Raw genomic sequence first — 16733 nt, forward strand, 5'->3', positions numbered from 1 at the left:
CAAATCTTCAGAGTGGATTAATTAAGCATATGCATTTCACACATCTGGAAAATCATGCATGATACACCAATGAAGGCTTACACAAACAAGATCTAAACTGAACTTGCTTGCATTCTTGTTCTGTTTTTGGTTTGTTGCTTATCTGTTTTCTTTTCAGAAGGTCCACATTTGCTAGAAAGAACCCTGAGCTTTGGAGGGCAGGGAGGTGACAATGGGTATGTGTCCTGGCTCTACCACTTTCTTCCTGGGAGAGCCTAGGGAATTCTCTCCCTCATTTCTTTCTGTCCTGTTTCCCCATAATACTGCCTCCAAGGGCTGTTGTAAGCATCTCGTAGACTTGTTGAAGTCAAGCACCTTGCATGACTGGGAACACATAGCTGACTTAGTATTATGGGTTGGTGGAAATCCTCCGTTTCTCTGGCTTATATTCCTTTTCTCTTTTGGAACTAGCCTATTTGAAGGCTGTGTGCATTTAGGTTGCTCTCTGTGCTAAGCAGAAAGTTTATTCAGGCAGTTTCAGGTTTGTGAAGGGGAGCATGTTTTGCCCAACACTGCCTCTGACCCCGTAGATGGCAATGAACTAATTAATGTAGGAGGAGATCAGGAAGTACCGGTGGCCACAGATCAAACCACATTCTTCAGTCTTATTAACAATAAAGTTGGGGCACCTGGGTGGCTCAGAGGGTTAAGCCTCTGCGTTCAGCTCAGGTCATGGTCTCAGAGCCTGGTCTCATGGTCCTGAAATCCAGCCCCACATGGAGCCCTGCATCAAACCCAGTATCTGGCCCCACATAAGCCCTGCATCAGGCTCTCTGCTCAGCAGGGAGCTTGCTTCCGCCCCTCTCTCTGCCTGCCTCTCTGCCTACTTGTGATCTCTCTCTGTGTGTCAAATAAAGAAATAAAATCTTTAAAAAAAAAAAGTAAAGCTGATATTCTGATCGCTATCTGACTTTGGTATCTCTGTCATTAGGGGGGAAGATGTGGGGTTGGGGTGAAGAAAAATATTATTTATTAGCCAACTGGAACCTCAACAAGAGGACAACAACAATAATGAGAAAACTAGTAAATTGAGATAATTCTTTGATGTTTTATACTTGTTCCTTACATAACAAAACCTTTGACTGCATTCTGATAAAGAAAATGGTTAAATGTATGTAATTAGATAAGTAATAAATTATATACCAAAAGAGCATTGATTAATAATACTTAATACTTCCTTAGCACTTAAAGAACCCTAGATACTTGGCTAAGGGCTTCATGTATATCAACTTATGCTTCTCAATAGTCATCAAATGCAGATCCTGTAATTCTCCAGTTTATAATTGAGGAAACTAGAGCTCAAAGGTTAAGTGATTTGCCCAAGGTCACGCAGTTAAGTAGAAAATAAGGATACAAACTCAGATCTGTGTAATTCCAAAGCTCATATTCTGACCTAGGCTTGGCAAATTACATCTGGCCAAATCCAGCCTGTTGCTCATTTTTGTAAATAAAGCTTTATTGGAACAGCCATGGGTGTTTGTTTACATGTTGTCTCTGGCCACTTCTGCACAACAGTAACAGAGTGGACAAAACCATATGGCCTGCAAAGCAGAGAATATTCATTCTCGGTGTCTTTATGGCAAAAGTTTGCAAACTTCTGTTCTGGTAAAACCATTATGAAATGACTTTTCAATGGACTATCTTGAAGGTTTACATCTCATGCCATAACAATGACTCCAATTGGCCCCTCACTTACCAGGAGTGATGAGAGAAAAGCTGGGAGTCTTTCCCATGGACTCTTTTCTTCAGAAACTGAAACTGAACAAAAGACTCAGTGGCCCCCATGGCGTTCTTTTTCACTTTTTTTTTTTTCCTCCCTAGAGCTTCAGCATTGCTCTGAAATCACTGTATATCCCTTACGGGGTATCTCTTGACAATACCAGATTTGACCTTTTGGAAGAACTAAGATAATTCCTAACCAGTACAACTGTTCCAAACTGTGTGTGGGGTTTTAGCCACTTGATAACAGGAAAAATTCAAGTAGAGATAAAATACAGAGAGTGAACAGTATACTAAAATTCTACACATCTATCACCTAGCCTCAAATTCATGATCTTTGAGGCTAATTTTATTTCATTTAGAAACTCTACTTTCCCAAGTCCCCAGGTCCAAACCATTTGAAGCAAATTGCAGACATCATATCATAGCAGTGGTTTTCAGTACAGACCTGTAGGTTATCAGTGAATGAAAACCATGCACTCATCAATGTCAGCAGACCTATAACACCGCTCAACCTCAGATATTTACATGAAGTCTCTGCTTCTAGCATGATAATGTATACTATGTTCTCTGTCAAAAAAGGGTCACTTGAAGAGGACATGCTGTTCAAAAATCCATTAGGAAAAGAGCTCAGAAACTGTTTCTGCAGTTCATATTGTGTGGTAGCAGTTGATCTCAATTGGTCCACAGTGAAGCTCCTAGGGGTCAAGAATAAAAGCGTATGTCATAAATAAACGTGAGGGAAGAAAGAAAGCAATGGTCATGATGTGCCAACAAAAATAAAAAACGTAACATCTGCCATACGTTCTTAAAAGATCCTGTACCTAAATTACTGAAACCATTATATATGTCACCAGACTACAATGATGACACAGCTATCCCTGTTGGAAGCTGTCTTGTAAGTGTGCAGGGAGACATTACAATCTACCTTTTAAGGAAGCCAGCACAAGTTAACAATTTATAGACGCTCTAGAAAGCTACAAGCGTAATTTTGCAAAACAACTGGAAAGGAGAGGTTGCTTGCTGGCTCCTCAAATAACCCAAAACACAACCTGGGGATAAGACAAAGCTAGGTATACTGTGTGTGTATTAATGAAGAACACACCTCTGCCAACTTTGGTCATGTCTCTGTGGGGGAAGAGACTCAGAATTAATTGAGAATCAGAGATTTTGTTCTGTGCTTCAGTGCAAGGAGGCTTGACAAGAATGGTGTGAGGATCGAAAGACCATAGTCCAGGATTGTCCAAAACAGCAGGTAAGGATTTTTAAGACAAGGCATTCAAAGAATCCTCAGATGCAATCTCTGTGTTGATGTTTTCCATGAAAGAATCAATGGGTCTTTTGAGCGTCACACCAGGGAAAATAATGGAAGAGTAAAGTCACGTTAAGCTAAATGAAATGGTTCATTTAGATGTGAGGAGTGAGGAGAACAGGCATTTTAATTCCTCAGAGTCCAAACTCTGGATAAAGGTTGGCAGTTTGAAATCTCAGCCTTCATCTTCAGGTCAGAAAAGTCTTCAAATAAGCTATAGATAGGTAAATAAGTTAGGTAGTGGACTGATAGAGAATCTGTCCATATACACGTGTGTTTCTAATACAATGTAACTCATACAGTGTTGAATTAGTCTACCAGATTTGTGGTTAAGATGCAGTAGGGACTAAAAATGATTCATTAGGTATCTTTTTACTTCTTCATTTTGGAGTTCAGTCTCCTGAGGTGTGACTCGACTTAAAGTTCAATATCCTTCGTCAGAAGCTTCTTCATAGCAATGGCAGAGAACTTTCAGTGTCTACACCTGCAATTGTTCAAAGTTCAGATGGTTAACGCAGACACATCATCAACTGTAATAAAGGTTGGGTATTTCATCTAATTCTTTTGCCACCTAATGCTTGCCTCTAGTTACTTAGGACCCAGAAACTTTTTTTTTTAATTCCTCTGTGTTATACAGTATTTCTGAGATGTGATGAACATTAACACGATTAAACCTACCCAAGAGCAGCAGTATAAGGCTTAGAGTTTGGTGCTTCTCTTTCTTAGCATCAATCCAATATTTCTACACAATTTTTTCTGGTATTGTTGGGAGACAGAAACAAAAAAATGTTCACATTTAGTCCAGAAGCCTGACCTATAGCCTGTATAGTTCTGATAAGGATCAAATACTACTGGTTATTACATCTTTAAAGGATCTCATATGACTGCCTCTATATCTCACCGATAGTTAATATTGAACTGAATGATAAGCACCAGAGAAATCTTGAGAAAGTTGTTTTATGAGTAGAAATTTGAAGAAGACATTTATGATCTAATACTCCATGCCCTTTCCCTCCCCCTTGAGCACTAAGCATATAACCAGCAACTTCATACAGCAAAAGTACAGCTCTTTCTGCCCAGGAGTCCTGAACCTGTCCTATCTTTTTTCTAAAAATTTTTAAAAAGATTTTATTTATTTATTTGACAGAGAGAGACACAGCAAGAGAGAGAACACAAGCAAGGCAAGTGGGAGAGGGAGAAGCAGACTTCCCACTAAGCAGGGACCCCTATGCAGGGCTCAATCCCAGGACCCTGGGATCATGACCTGAGCCAAAGGCAGGTGCTTGATGACTGAGCCACCCAAGCACCCCTTGTTCTACTTAAATAAACTTACTAAGTTGCACTGTAAAAGACTCAAGAATTCTTTCTTGGTCATTGTGCTTGATGACCTCACAGCAGTATCGACAGATAATGAATTACAGAGATATATGGGAGGTCCTAAATCACTTTACAATCATAACAGTGGGGAAAATCCAAAAAGTTAAATTTCCAGTGTCTCTTCCTTAAGTGATCACATTAATATGGCTGGTGTTCACCCATACTGCAAATATTCCCCACCTACCCTTGATGTGAATGGAAAAATCCAAGCTTCCTTTAGGTTGTTAGTGTTTCACTTAGAGTCCAGTTTATTGGAGGATTTGGTCTCTTCAATCATAAAAGAAATAATTCCTGAGGTGAGATGCTTACTGATTCCTGAACTAACTTACCCTCAAGGCTCCAGTGGAGTAAGACCCCGGTTAAGGTGAACATTGTCCACAGCAGCCCCTCGAAACTACTTTGCCTGACTAATCCAGCTTTTAGCCTTAACAATCTTCCCCCCATTAATAGACTGTAGCTTCTCAATTATCTGGCCATCTGTTCTGTGTTTTTCTTGCACAACCTCTCCGTCTCGCTAATAGTCAGAGCATGCTTCCAAACCACAAACATTTTCCTGTTGATTGGATGCCTGGGTCTTGAATTTCATATTAACTCATGTTCTATATAAGGGACCACCAACTCTGTTCTTTTCTTGTGTAAGGAAACTACTTGTAATGAAATTTAACTCAGTTCATCACAAATTGACAACTCAGGAAGAATATATGATGGGGAGAGAGGCCATTGTAAAGACTTTGGACTAGTTCCTGGAGATTTCTCAATGACTTCTCATTGACTTCCTCTCTTACTTTAAGAAGGCGCCCTACTCCCAGGGCACCCGACTGGCTCAGTAGGTAGAGTGTGTGACTCTTGAGGTTAGGATTGTGGGATCCAGCCTTATGTTGGGTGTAGAGATTACTTAGAAGAAGAAGAAGGCGAAGGGGAGGGAGAAGGAGAAGGAGGAAGGAGAAGAGGAAGAGGAGGAAGGAGGAGGAAGTAGAAAAAGAAGGAGGAGGAGGGAGGGAGGGAGGAGGAGTGGGGAAGGGGAGGGGGAGAAGGAGCTCCTCTTTGGCATTTTCTTCTAAGATGGAATTCAGGACTCTCCATAGCACAGCTAGAACCAGACTTAAAAATTAAAAATAATTTACCAAGTACTAAGAGTGAGAAGATACTAACAGGGCTAGAAATAGCAGAAGTAACCTGCTACAAAATAATCAACATTATACTACACAATGTCACCTACTGGCGTTTCTTGCCGAAATTTCTCCTTGACAGGTTCCTAGTCTCTGCCTGGCCCCAGATCTGCCTCAGTGGAGCAAAAGTCATTTTCTTCTGACTACCTGGAAATTTACTAGTGCATAAATGGACTCTTTGGAGATCAGATGTGGTAATACTATTCCCAAAGAAAGATGAAACCGCTCCTTCCCACCTGCTTAAGCTCTGTCAAAGACAAAAAGTGAACAAGTGAGAAGAATGATTTTATTCATACTATAACAGCAGGAAGAGCATCTACAACTGAAGATGAGTTTCTCAGGAGGGTGGTTTCACCTTAGACTTTTAAATGGAGAAGTAGCTAAGTTATAGATGGGGTGATTTACTATTGGAATAGTTTTTGCAGGCAGAGGAAATATCAGTCAGCTCAAGAGGAAATGCTTATGTCTGGGTCCAGCTAGTTCAGAGCACATACATTTTTAATGTTAGCTAAACATTCATGAGACAAAGAATTAGAAATTGGCTGGGGGGAAAATGGTGTCTGGCCTTGTTAGCAGATTCAGGCAACAGGGGAAAGCTATGCGTTTGACCTTGTCACATCTCCCTTTGCTCTTGTTGAAGTCATATATAAGGTTGTCCTTAAATAACTACAAGGGAAACAAAGCAATGGGGAATGTCCATATGTGATACACCTTTGTCAGTGCAGATTTGATCTTGGTGTTTAAAGCTATCAGCTCAAATTCAGCCTCTATGTAGTTGGAAGTTAGTTGGAAATTCTGTTGTTTTGGGGTCACACTGTTGAATCATATTTTGAGACAATGACTGCATGGTAACATTTAAGACTATGGACAGGATGCATCACTTAACTTCAAGGCATAACATTAGAGACAGAGGTTTAGTATCTTTGCAATATACCTCAAAGCCACGATCCTGTATTTCTATTTCCCATCCAGAAGAACATGCCTGATAGGCCATTTGGATCAACCTTAAGAGAGCCAAGTAGCCTTTCCTTGAGTTTAGTGGTTGACTGCTGTACTTGGTCTATGATGTTAATCCAAGTGCAACAAGAAGTGTTGGTTATGGAGCAGACACTTCCCTGTCCAGCTGGGAAGAGGTTGAGAGCTATGTGATTTTTGCAACACCACTAGCCAGTGAATTTAGGCTTATTTGTTGGTTTTATGGCAGAAATGGTATCATTTATGATATTTTCCCAAGTTAGGAGAACTTTCTATTTTTTTCAGATTGTATAATTTCCATTATATAATGGGTTTAGTGGCCTTTATAGCACACATAAAGAGAGAATGGATGACCCTCCCCCTTGAGGAGTTCTCCTGAATTACTTACAATTGATGCATTTTGAAGTCACCCTTTAAATTTCCAGATGACACAGGGTCAATAGGAGGACTGGTGAATTTAAATAATTGGAAGTCCCAGATCATGTTCCCAAAGATGGAGTGGAAAAAAATTGGTGTGGGGAAGGCAGGTGTAAGCTTACTCCCACATAAAAAGTAATCACTTGGCAGGGGTGAACAGAAACTTGGGGGGGGGTATAGGAATTAATAATAATAGTTGGAGTTCACCATGGGGTAGACCTCACAGGAGGCCATAGCCATCGCTTAGAATTCAACAAAGTCTGCAAGGTTAATTGAAAAGTAGTGAAGGAGAAGATGGTTATTAGAAATAAAAGTGCTGATGTGTATGTGTTTTCTTTCTTACACCTGTCCCTGAAGAAGTAGAGTCATGAATTTTCAAGATTTCAAGAGAAGCATTAATTATGTTGGGAATTAAGTTCCAGGTAGTACATGCTGAGAGGCTGAGGTTGATGAAGTGACAGTAGCTGAATTACCAATACAGACCATTAAGGGCAAAGTTTCCCTAGGATGTGTTGAGGGGAACAGCAAGGGGGTGTCCATCCTGGTGGTCAGGTGAAGGATGCGTTAAGAGTATAGGGATAGTTGGAAAAAATGGAACAGACGGAATGAAGGATTTCTGTTCTCTTTTTGTTTATACGGTGGGGCAGGAAAGGATTGAGAACAAAAAGGGGCGAAATCACGTTTAAGTTTTGGGTAATAAGAGGAATACTGGTTCAGAGATTGTTGCAAGAGGAGAAGCAGCTTGACAAAAAGTAAACAAAGATACCAGGGATTAAGCAGACTAAACGTGCAGGGTCTTAGGTAGAAGCTGACCATTTTGTGATGCTCTGTGTCTGTTTGGTGGGTCTTGGGAAAGCAATATACTTCATGCTGTTGTCTGCGTTTTAGGGCTCTCAAAAGAGCCTCAGTTTAAGGTCTTCTGTTAGATCAGATTTCTATTCAGAATGAAGCTGGCATTTTCCTTAATCATGCAGTGTGAGTCCAAGGTGGTACCCCTTGTAGATTTGCAGCACTACTGGTGGTTAGGAGGACAGAGTTCGGTCCCTTCCACCTGGACTCAGGATCACTTTTTCAATCCTGTCTTTTCCAGAAAACGGGGTATCTAATCTGGAAACCATGGGAATGTTGGGGTGGGCTGTCTGGGGAAAACAGAATTGACCTGCTGGTGATAAGTATGAGTGTTATTTAATAAGACCTTGGCAGTATTTGAGTTTATTGGACTGAATCAAATTACATGTCCTAAGGTCCACGAGGAGTAATGGATCTTCAGTTTCCTGCCTATAGTTATTTCATAAAGGCTGAAGTGAGAGAAGCAAATAATGATCAGTGCTAAAGGAATGACTTTGATCCCAGGCAAATGTGAGTTCCTCGGGGAATTTGGTTGGTTTGGCCCATTCCCCTCTTCCAGAGGACTAAGAATGGTAGGAAGAATGCAATTTTGTGAGAGCAGTAGTACCTGTTGAATACCCTGAATATTCTTGCCAGTGAACTGAGTGCCCCTGTTGCTATAGAGGAAAGAAAGGACTAAGTATTTACTGTTCCACCATGGTGGCAGAGCCCGTTTTCAGGGAAACATTTCATCTGTCCTGCAAATATGAAGACTATGGTTTAGAACATATTCCTACCCAAGAAACCTTGAGAATTGAATAAAATCCATTTACCAGTGGAGAAATGAGCCAGAAGCATCTGGCTCTCATCCTTGTCCCACATTTATGTTTTCACCAGGATTGTGTTTCTGGTGGAGTGAGCAAGGGGAGGTTATCTGCTCAATATGAAGGCAGGTGTATTCCCACTAATATCTCTGCAGGAGAGCTTTATTTCCTTGGCCATGATGTGTAATCTCACAGAAGCTGAGGACTAAATTGCAGGCAGGAGAAGAAGACAGACCGACCTGGGTGTATCCAAAACTCATTGGAGTGGATAAAAATCCATCATTTTCAATTAGCTTTTTCAGCTTCAAATGCTACCAGTTCCTATGCCTTAAATTCCTTAAGTAGAGAGGGTGCCTGGCTGGCTCAGTGGGTAGAGCATGCAACTCTTGATCTTGGGGTTGTGAATTCGAGGCCCATGTTGGGTGTAGAGATTACTCAAAAATAAAATCCTCCAAAAAAATTCTTTAAGTAGAATTTCAGTGTCTAAAGGAGACTGAGCAAGGGAGAGTAAGTGGCAATTGACAAGGAGGATTCTTGGAAAGCAGCTGTGTTAGTGTATTTGTCAGCCAAGGAGTTTTCTTTAGCTTCAAGAGTCTGGCTACTAGTCTGGGGTTTGATTTTGAGAATTTTTCTTGGAATGCCTGGAGATTACAGATTTTTATCTTGCCCTTGTCATCAACATCTGAGGGCCTCTAAGTGTTTATGTCTTTTGGCTGATCCTATTACAGAATTATCTTTCTAGAAGATCCCAATTGATCTATGTCTCAAATTAAGTAAAAAGTGGTAATATGAAAGACTTGATGCCAAGTCATCACCATGAGTTAGTTTTATGTCAAGGCTGCATTTTGTAGAGAAATAATATTGATTTTCTGAAAGGGGGTCATCAGATCATCTTGGGTGTAAAACACTTAGAAGAAATTTGCACGACCTCATTGCTTAAATTAACATCAGGTAGCTGGGGACAAATACAGATAATAACAGACTGTAAAAACAGTCGTACCACACTCTGGCCTACTTGTTGTTATGGGCCCAAGGTCACCTCAGGCTAAGGCCTCCAGAAGCATTCAAAATGCATTTCAAGAATTCATATTGATTCTGCAGGCCGATATCAAAAGAACTTCTTGGGTTAGACTCTCTCTCAAAATGGCTCTAAGTGCTTATAATTGCATTTCAAACATCTGCTACAACAATCAGCTCTGTGCTCGTTTTTGCAACACATGGATTGACAGACACCATCCTTACTGACAATAGTTCTGATTCAACCTCAGCATGAGTGGTGAAAATTTGTAGTTGGGAACCTTATCTGAGCTGTCACTATTATGTCTTATCAAACCCAAGCAAATGGCCATCCACGGATGGTGCAGACTACTGAGATTGCCTTAAATAAGAATGTTGGAAGAACTGGACTCCAATATTTGCCAGATTTTTTTCTTTTTTGTCCCCAGGGTTAACATTTTCATTTTCAACAACTGGAATTGAATTTTTTGAATTAATTATTGGGGGGAGGAAAAAAGGGGGGTGACAATTCAAGACCTGCTGGGATGGTCTCTTCTGGAGCAGAAATCAGTTTACCATCTATTTTTATGAAGTCCACAAGCTAAGATGGTTTTTGCATTTTTTAAACTAGAAAGAAAATCAAAAGAGGAATAACATTTCAGGACATGTGAAAATTATATGAAATTCAGTGTCCCCAAATAAAGTTTACTTGGAACACAGTGGACACATTAATTTATGTATTATCTATCACTACTTTGACCATGGTCGTTGTAACCGAGACTTCATTGCAGGCAAAGGCTGAAATATTTACCACTTGGTTCTTTACAGAAAAAGACCCCTGCTTTTTTTTTTTGCCAAGGGGCACAGTTTTGCTGGAGTCTATAGAGGACCAGACTCGATATTTTTCTCTGAAAGACAGAAATGGGCAAAGGCCCCAGTTCAATGATTGATTGATAAGGTCTTCTTCCATTATGACTTGGTGACAACAGAATCCTTAAATATGCCTCCCCCGGTGCCATCTGGCGTGGCATTTTTAGCTCTGTCTTCTAAAATCTGAGCAGAGACACAAAGAAAAGAAAAGAATCATTTTCTTTGATTCCTATAATAGCTGCAGAGAAGTCAGCTGAAATTTCCATACTTATTAGTAAAAACTCAGAGACACTCTCATAATAAGCCATGCCATAAATGGGAAAAGGATTCTGTTAACTCAGTGGTGGTGGGGGTGCGGGGTTGGGGGGAGGATGGAGTGTGGCAGGTACGGTATGGAGCAAAGGTGATTTCATGCTTTAAGTGTTAATGCTTTAGGTTCCTTTGGTGTTTAAATTGGTGTTCAGCATCTTTGGTGTTCCAGGAGGTAATTTAAGAAGGGTTCATTTAAAATAGATATCATTCTTGATAAATAACAAATCTTACTTTTCATGAAGTGATCTCGTTAACTTTGTAACACAGGGATAAATTAAATAATGGTAGGGCTCAATCAGCAATCGCTTATTATTACATTATTCACTTGTGAAAGGCTTTATTCAGCTTGTCTATTTCTCTGCTGCCAACTTCTCCTCTTGTGTCTTCTCTGCTGCCTTCTCTTCTCCCACCACTTAAAAGCTGACTTTAAGATAGATGATCACCAATCCCTTTTCCTTTCTCACTTTAATTTTCCTACTTAGGAAATCTCATCCTTATCTATGCTTCAAAGAAAATGTTTATGCTCTGACTTTGAAAAAAAATTAATCTCCAGTCCTTGCTGAAAACTCCAGGCTATAACAGTGCCTACCCAACAGTGCCACCTGAATTTTTAAAATGGACTTCGGGGCAGCCTGGATAACACAGTCGGTTCAGCATCTGACTCTTGGTTTCAGCTCAGGTCATGATCTCAGGGTATTGCTTAGCATGGAGTCTGCTTGGAATTTCTCTCTCCCTCCACCCCTACCCACCGCACTTGAGCTCTCTCTTAAGTAAATACATAAATCTTTAAAAAATAAAAATAATGTAAATAAAATAAAATGGACTTCTCAGCATGTCCAGTGAGTGTTCCTGATCCTCCCATGCAGATTCGTCTTCCTCCAAGTCTTCCTGTCTTAATGAAAGTTATCCCTAAGCAGCTGGGCAAACCAGAACACTGGGAGTCATCCTTGACATCGCCCTCTCCCTCATGCCTTCCATCTGAATGACTACAAAAAAATGAGTCATATAGTTTTTAAAATATTGTATCATTCATATGCCCACTGCTCTTCATCTCCAACCTATCCTCCTTATTTAAACTACCAGAGTGATTTCTCATCTCCCGTTACAGACACCTAACTTGTCTCCCAGAATCTACTTCTGTACACTTTCCATTCCCCTCTAACCTCTAAGCAGGAGCCCAAAGAAGCATATAAACCTGCAACTTCTCTTGTGTCTTCCCTCCCCTATAAACCCTTCAGTGGCTTCCAACTGCTATTAAGGTGAACAGCATTCTTAATGACCAATGCCACAACCCCTGCAAGATCTGACCTTTGCCTGCCTCACTGGTCTCTTTGGATGGCTATCTCCCCTCTTTTGGAGTCCTTGCCAGATTGGTCTTTTCTCATTTTCCCAAATGTTCTATTTTCTTTTAGGCCGCAGGAACTTTCCACAGGCAGCTTTCCCTGACTTCAGCTAAAATGCCACTCACAATAGAACTCCCTCAAGACTAGCTAAGTCCATCAGAGATATAAAGCCATTGCGCCTCAGAAGGGTTTTCTGGTCCTCCGTCTCCATCCCTAAGCTCCCAGGAATCTCCTTTGTTCATATGCAAATTTACTCACCTTGCTCTCCAAGACTGGCTCTACATTTGGAGGAATGTTAAAAAGAGCCATTTTGTTCAACCCCTTAAACAAACAAACAAACAAACAAAAAAATGGGAGGTGAGGACTCCCTGGCAATGGATACCTTCTTCCTTTAGTGTTTTTACACCTAGATCATTAAGAGTCTTTCTTCAAGACATTGTTCCTGGAACAAAGATGATGATTTGCTATCTATGCCTGCCAAAAAAATTGAAAAATATATTTACAATTTTTGTTCTCAGTCTATTTTTAAAATCAGTCTGTCTTTTTAATAAAAAGTAAAGGTAGGTATAAAACTTGTAAAAATCAAGTAGTAAAAAAAATTACAGTATGAAATGTAAGTCTCTTCACTGCTGTTTCATTATTTACAGTTTCTTTATATCCTTCCAAAAATACTCAGTATTCACAGTACAAACATACCCCCCACACATTTATTTATGGAAATGGGGTCCACTATATCTCTGTTTTCACTTAACTAGGAGATCACCGCAGATTACCATATACAGCTCCTCTCATTCTTTCTTCAAGTTCACTTGAAACGAAGTGAACTCTGTCTGTGCTTTACCATATTTATTGAAACCACTCTCTTTTTTCAACTTACTAATAGACATATATGTTATTTCCAGTCTTCTGTCATTACAAAAAAAAAAAAGGCACCAATGTTTCATGTGTGCTATCTTTGCATACATGTAGGTACTGAATCTAAGGGAGAAATTCAAGGGAATTGTATTGTTATATCAAAGGATATTGGCTGTTAATCTTTCTGAAAGGTTGATTCCAAATTGTCCCACAAAAAAGATGTATCACTAATTTACCACCTGGTGACTATAGCTAATAATACTGTATCAGATACTTGAGTATTGCCAAGAAAGTGAACCTCAAATGTTCTCACCACACATATTTAAAAAAAGGAAACTATGTGATGGGATGGAAACAGTGGCTAATGTTATGATGATAATCATTTTGCAACTCATAAATGTATTAAAGTAATAGATTGACACCTTAAACGTACACAGTGTTATGTATCAATTACATCTCAATAAAGTTGGGGAAGAAAGCAAAAAAACCAAAACCAGAAACAGTCGTATTAATTTATATTGCCTCTACACTTAAGAGAATGCTGGTTTCTTAACACTTAAAAGTCACCAAATAATATCTCTCTAATTTTTTTTAATTTGAAGAGTTAAAGTTAGTATCCTGATTTTTATTGATAAGTTTTTTTGTTTTTGCTTGCATTCCTTTAATTATTTAGTGAGGCTAATCATTCCTTCATATCACACTTTCATATCATATCATTTTTATTTTTCTCTGTGAGTCAGCTGTCCATATAGTTTACCTGTTTTTCTTAAATACTTCAATGTTTTCTCACTGATTTCTAAGTTTTTTAATATATTATTCTTCTACCATATATAGCGCAAAGTCTTTTAGCAACTTGATTTTTTATTTTTTTATCATATTTGTTCAGGCAGAATTTAAAATTTTATGAGACAAAATATATCATTTTGAGCTTTGTGTCTTGCTGTGGTATATATCGTGTGCACACATATCATCTAGATGATTATAGACATGCATATAAATATTATTTTTAAACATGTTTTATGATAATATTTTTATATTTACATCTTTGATCTCTCTGTTATGAAAGAGAGGGATTTGGTGATAAGCAGTGAGTAATAATGGCTGGTAAATTTTAAATAGTAATTATCCCTTTGCCAAAGGAATTTAAGGAGCTCCACAACAGTAATTAAATGAGTATGTGTTTGTTCTTCCCATTTGACAACAACTACCTTGATGGTAGTCACCAAGTGTATTTTATTCGTTTAATTTGTCCTTAGCATTTAGAAAAGCACTTTACACACAACAGACTCAGGAATTATATTATTCATTTATTTGATTATATGGATATATTCCTAAAAGAATACTTAATTTTTAATTATATTAGTAACTCATGTACATTATAAAAATGGAAAATAATAATATAAAGAGAAATATAAAGAAGACATTAAAATTTGCAGACAAGCCTCCCGTCCAGAGATAACCATGACTCACATTTAGTGAATCTTCCTTCCTATTATTTTCTCTGTGTAATACGCTAGTAGGGGTAAAGATAGCGTAGTGGAGAGCTTTCTTTTTCTACCATCAAATATGTATTTGGGGAACTCACCTTATCCTACACTATTTCCAGTAGATGTTCATACTTCCTTCCTTCCTTCCTTAAATAAGGTGTTCTAAAACTTGGTTTTCTTCCTTCCTCCTTCCCTTTCTCCCTTCCTCTCTTTTTCTCTTTGCTTTCTTGCTTTCCTTATTGAAGTGTAATTGACCCACATTACATTAGCTTTAGGTGTGGAAGTGTATTTTCAACCCAGGTCAGGTTAGTCACAGAGGGACTTTTTGCTTCTTCTCCTTTCCTCTCCTGTGACCCAAGACAAGCCAATCATATCTCTCACGGGGAATGCTGGGAAAGAGGATTGTTTTGTTATTTTTATTTTTTATTGGAATTTTACAATGTGAGAGTGATGGAAGGGTTGAGCTGTTGATGACTTTCCCACTGCAGAGTGAATAGTTCTTGCCAGCAAACAAAGCCAATGAAGTGTAAAGAGATGGAAAGAGAGACACCTAGGAACACTGCTTCAGCACTTAGATCCAACTCTACCTGAAACAACTTCTTATTAACATGAACCATTATATTCCTTTTTGTGTTTCAGCTAGTTGGAGTTATCTTTCTGTCACTTTCACCTGAAATAATTTTGACTATAATAGGAGTAGTTTATAACTCCATAGACTTTCATGGTGTTATGGGCACAGACCCACGAACACTTGACTCTTGACTTCTTCCTTTCAGAGTTCTGCAAGGAGGAGGTTAGGAGTGTGAATGCACCAAGAAAAGAATGTTCTTAGCTGAGTGAGTAAGAAATAACCCCGAACCGGATCAAGGAAAGGTGAATGACAGCACTGGACGGTGCCTTAGAAAGAATCTTTCTCTTCCCTTAAGACTATATATTGAGATTTTAACTGCCAGAGAGGTTGTTTTTATTATATAGTCCCATCAGAAGGGACTGAGTTTTATATCATGAAGATTAGGGAAGTTAATTAAGTGGATTTAGAATTTAATATACAGAGCTTTTACAGCCAAACAGCCTTCAAATAGATGAGTAACTTTTCTTGATAGGGACAGACAGGAGTCAGACTGCTAGAATTTTATCATTTAGAATCTAGCAGTGATAGCATCATATATTCAAATAGTGGGTTTTCTTTTTTAAGATTTTATTTTTTATTTTAGAGAGAGAGAAATAGAGAAAGAGAGCATGAGTAGAGGGAGGGACAGAAGGAGAGGGAGAGAGTCCCAAGCAGACTCCACACAGAGCATGGAGCCCAACATGGGGCTCAATCTCATGACCCTGAGATCATGATCTGAACCAAAATCATAAGTCGGATGATCAACTGAATGAGCCACTCAGACACCCCTATTATTCAAATAATTTTACAGGGTTAGTGCAAGTCTGAGAAATTTCAATGCATAGTCAACTGAGCTAAGAGAGGAGTTCATAAATAAAAGTTTTGCTTAAGTTACTGTACTGCAACTAAATTGTGGTTATTTGGTAGTCATGAAAAGACTAATGAATGGAGAAATGTTATTCATTCTTTTGTTTACTTTTTCATTCACCTAGTCAGTCAAGTATTTAAGGAGTGCCTACTGCATGCTATGCATCGTTCTAGTGCTGGGGACCTAGAAATAAACAAGACAAAGTGTTTCCCTTTGTAGAAGAGACATTCAGAAGCATCTCAGTTATGATGAACTGAACTTAGAATGCATGTATATCTGTACGTGATGGGGATTCTCTTGCAAAAAGAGGAGAACAATTGAGGTAATTACCTGGACTAACAGAACTATAAAATCAGTCAGTGTGGAGAATATGTGTTTGCTTTTTTCTTTCTTTCTTTCTTTCTTTTTTTTTTTTAAGATTTTATTTATTTATTTGACAGAGAGTGAGATCACAAGTAGGCAGAGAGGCAGGTAGAGAGATAGGGGGAAGCAGGCTCCCTGCTGAGAAGAGAGCCCAATGCAGGGCTTGATCCCAGGACTCTGAGATCATGACCTGAGCTGAAGGCAGAGGTTTAACCCACTGAGCCACCCAGGTGCCCAAGGCTTGCTTTTTTTTCTAAATTTTGTGTATGATTGCCTCAATTCTCCATTTTACCTTCCTAGGAGAACCATTGCCTAAGAATGTCCACAGCACTAATTTTCTCGGAATTTAGAGATCTAGAGATGAAAGCA

This window comes from Neovison vison, chromosome 11 (assembly GCF_020171115.1).
Source record: "Neovison vison isolate M4711 chromosome 11, ASM_NN_V1, whole genome shotgun sequence".
In the NCBI taxonomy this organism is placed as follows: Eukaryota; Metazoa; Chordata; class Mammalia; order Carnivora; family Mustelidae; genus Neogale; species Neogale vison.